Source organism: Sprattus sprattus (genome assembly GCF_963457725.1).
Source record: "Sprattus sprattus genome assembly, chromosome: 18".
In the NCBI taxonomy this organism is placed as follows: domain Eukaryota; kingdom Metazoa; phylum Chordata; class Actinopteri; order Clupeiformes; family Clupeidae; genus Sprattus; species Sprattus sprattus.
Window position 1 is genome coordinate 13,314,027 of NC_137916.1, and position 4,808 is coordinate 13,318,834.

The following is a 4,808-nucleotide window of genomic DNA, read 5'->3' on the forward strand; positions in this document are numbered from 1 at the left end:
TACAAGTGTTAGCTACATAGAGGTATTTAAAGATACAAGTGTTAGCTACATAGAGGTATTTAAAGATACAAGTGTTAGCTACAAAGAGGTATTTTAAGTCCCCACTGTCAAAGGTAATGGCACACCAGTCTGGAATGTCATTGTGGCCCTCTCTACTACCTAGCCAGGAGTATCATTTAGCAAAGTAAGTGTGAATTGGGAAATTGGAGAGAAAAAAAGAGGGAATGAAAGCCGTTTTTACAGTTTATTGAAAATGCTGTAGTCCAAATCCAAACATGCAGTGGATCATATTATAATGTATAGATACTGCAATCACAAGAAACATAAAATGAACTCGAAAAGTCCATAGAACTGGATTTATTATAATAATATAGTGAGAAAGTTTTTAAATAAGTTAGCTCACTTTTACAAATTGAGTTGCTTTAGTCTGATATTGCTGGCTGCAGCATGTAGGGTAGAGTAGCATCTCAAATATGTATGCGAGCTGTGAATCACTTAAGAGAGAGGAAAAAGCTCAGTCTATCCCCTCCCTCAAATAAAACAACTAATGAAGGGGTGGCTGTTTACACCATCCTACTCATGCTGTGACTGCGACTGGGTGTGAAAAGTGCTGGGGACATAGATGGGATGTTACATAGAGACCATCCTGCCTGTAACCGTCCTATATAGTTACGTTCAACCAGCATGTTGCCAAATATGACAGCTCATGCTCCATGTATGCCACGGCTGAAACTCCACATCAAGCTCTAGCAGGGAAAATTCCAACCGCGTCCAATCCTTCAACGCCTTTGGTCCCACTTGAAAAATATTTGTTTTACTGACTAACCACTTTCCCATGGCAACACCGCCATCCTGTTACAGAGACAGACTTCCTGACAGAAATCCTGCTGCAGTATACCTGTGCCTTCTCTCTGCCCTCCAGGTCGCCTAGACCTTTTTCTGACACTATGGCTTGCTCCAAGACATTAGATCCAATCGTGGACCACAATTTACATCAACTATAAGGGGACCAGAGATTGGGTGCTACAGTGACCCTCGCATCTGGTTAACCTTTACAGGCCAACAGACAGGTAGAGTGACTGAATCAGGAGATTGCAAGGTTTCTCTGTAGCTACTGTGACAACCCCTGGTCCTACCTCATAGCGACACCTCAGGTGAGATCGTCCTCACCCACCTTCTAATGAAATTGTTCTGTTATTTTGCCACATGATTCTGTTCGTAACCCATATTTTCTAAATATTAAGAACAGTGAAGCAGCTAGCAGGGAAGTGTCTCCATGCTTACAGTTTCTCAAATCTTTATCCATTCAAATGGGGAAATGGTAAAATGACACCTGAAGATTATACAAAGCTGTGGGTTTCTATGTAAATCCCCTCATAAAGTATGCTAACAGACAATAGGCAAGTTTACACTCGACAGGACAGCAATGCATTTAATAATTACACAGTACTGTTGCTCCACCTTAGGCTGATAAGAGAAATGTGTTGCATCTCAACTTTCACAGTAGTAGGATCCAGTCCAAATGTAAAGTAGTCTCTATGTTATTTTTTATGTTACATTATATATTTCTGTTGCAACAGTTATGTTTTTATATTTTTTTTCAATGCTATATTTGTCCAAATAGTTTATATCATAACCAATCACTTCTGAATCCAGAAAATGAGCCTGAACATCCTATTATCATAGTTATAGTTATATAGTTGTATTTTAGGTATTTAGCAGATGTTTTTGTCCAAATCAACTTTTAACATTGAAAAAATAGAGTAATAAAAATAATGAGATAATTAAATTAGCAATGAGGAAAATACAAATAACAAAAAAGTGAATTGGAAAATGCTTATAACAATATTAAATATCATTAAAGTATAAAATAATAATAATAATAATAATAAAGTCAGTATGATTATTGAAACCATAAGGTTAAGGTTATCCAAAACACACTAGAACTGATGAGCACCACCTATTTGTCCAAGTCTCAACCCAGCGTCCTCAATACCAACTCATCTAGCAATGCAGTATATAATGGTGAAGGCTAAAAACCCTCAAGGACCAGGACCAAACCCCACACAGAATACATGCATGTGCAGTTTGCTGTAGTGGACAGCATTCTAGCATCCTGCATGGTATTCCTAGTGTACTGCCATTCCACTGCCTGTCAACCAACATTCAAAATGCCCTTTGCCTAACTAACAATCCTGACATTTGTCGAAGGCAGGTTCCCCAATACTGAGGAAATGAATGTCATACCTTGGACTCTCCAGCAAGGAAAATCTGGACAATGGGAAGTTCAAATTTAAAGTCAGCACAGCATTTACCGCTAATATCACAATAATGTTCAGTTGTTTTGTAGAGTTGCGTAATGCTTTGCAGTAATAGTCCTTTAGTCTATAACTTCTTACATGTCATCACAGGGTATACATTAACAATTACTGACTAATCTCATTGACGGCGAATTGTCCAATGTGAACAAAAAGCAGTTACTCACAAGTATTTAAATGTATGACAGTAACCACAATACAAATAATAAAGTAATTATTGTAACGTGTATGAATATATTTGAATATAATTAAAACCATGCAAATATAATCTATGTGCAGTAACAGTGGTAACAAGGTTATATATATTTTGCTTTGTAAAGCACCTTGAGACTTCTCTGTTTATTAAAGTGTGCTATATAAATAAAATTCATTATATACTCACTTCAAAAGAGATCGGTTGATGTAAACTATTTGTAAAGGTCCTTGCCAGTGCTCCTTTCCAAATTAAATGCTGGAGACAGAGCTGCAGGAGAGCAAATCCAAATCTCATGGCCATAATATATACGGCCAAAATGCTGAAGGGTGTGGTTGTGGTGTGGTGGAGCTTTTGAAATGGACATACACAGGAAGTAGGATGAACCCTGCACACCCTCCCTAAAATTGGGAACACCTTTATGCTGCAGGACATACAAATGCTTTGGGTGTGAATGTTGTAAAGAGAATTATGATAAATAGTTGCATAATACCACATAATTGACCTAATAACATTGTTGTTATCTGTCGTATGGGTAGGGGCATGCCTACAAATCTAAAAAAGCTGTTGGGTTGGCTACTGGGTTAACATCCAAAGTAGGACATTTTGTTTTTCAATGGCTCTTCAACACACATTTAACACACCATAAAGGACCATATGATGTTGCCAGTGACTGAATGTATTCTTTTAAGAAATTGTTAAACAGAACACAACAATTTATCCTCCCACCTTCATACGTTCTGTTTGACTGCTGTGGTACCTCCTGATATTTGACACAGTTTAGTATGTGCCAAACAGGAGAATGCATATCATCTTCTAATCTCGGCACATTGGAAAAAACATATGTAAATGCCAATGGACTTGAAAAAGAGAATAAACAGAGAAGTAGACATACATTCAGAGCACAGTGTACAAAGTTAATGGAGATGTTTGCATCTTGCTAATCTAAAAAAGTAAGGTCATCATTTGGGCTTAGAAATGAAAAGTCCACACGATGGTTGTCAGAATTCCACAAGGGTCAAATTGGAAAACATTCTTTATAAAACAAGTTACTGATAACATACTTTCTCAAGTGTTTACAATGTATGTGGGTCTTTTCAGGAAGCTGACGTTAAACAAAAAATCTTATCCCAAGCTATTGACATGTCCAAACTCCCTTTACATACCTTCACAAAACTACACAATACAATCAGCACATTCCTGATTATAGTCAGATATACTTAGTGTTAAGGTTTGATTAGACACACATATTTGCGTACATTTACAAATGACGTTACTTATAGGTGACATATTTTCAGATTCTGGGGTCACAGGAAGATACAACCATTTCAGAAGAATACGTTCAGGCTAATGGTGGCTGGATCTACTAGGATTAGAAGGCATGCAAAGTCAGTGGTAATAAATCATTACACACAAATCCTCCAAAAACTCTCAATATCACTGTCATATCATCATACCGTTTGCCTTTAATCAGTGCTTCTTGCCTAAACATATTGGCAGTTTTGAATAATGTCAAGTCAAAAAGGCAAACATAAATGATTCCCTATGGGGTCATTCAATATGAGATCAACAGAGGCCTCCTCACTGACAATCTTTGATTAGCCACTTACGTTATTTAAATTGTCATTGTACTGAACAGCCAGTGTGCACATCTTTAGGGATCGTCTTCGGAGATACTGAGTGTTGCTGAAAAATTACAAAGTTCCATAAGTCATTATTTATGAATTATTCATGCCAGATGTCTTTTACTTTTAAAACAGTTGTCCCAAAGTTGTGATGTCTTGCTAAAAATGTGTATCATCACATCAGATATGTTACTCATGTTATAATACTTTCCTAGGTGCATGCCTAGTTGCTGAGTACAATGACATGATGTACATAAAGTATGCATTAAATCCAAGATGTGCTGTGGAATTACTCAATGTGGTAACTACGGCGGTAGACATGAGATACACCATCTAACTCAGTGAAATAACTGGGGTCATTTAATTAATTCTAGTAGCTGGGTGAGAGTGTGGATAAAAAAGTTATGTCAATGAGATTAAAGAACGTTTCATGGACCATTAGTAGTTACATTAATGTTAAGTACAGTTTGGAAGTATTGTACAGAATCAATGACACAGTTTACTACTGGTGTTGTCTGTCAACTATGAAATATAATATTGAAATGATTCCATTGAAAAGAAACTTTTCTTGAGTCTTGAACTTGAGTCAGATGGTTTATTTTATGTTGTATGATCAGCAGTAAGTAAGGAGAACACACACACAGTAGTAAATAATAATAAAAAACAGTTTAA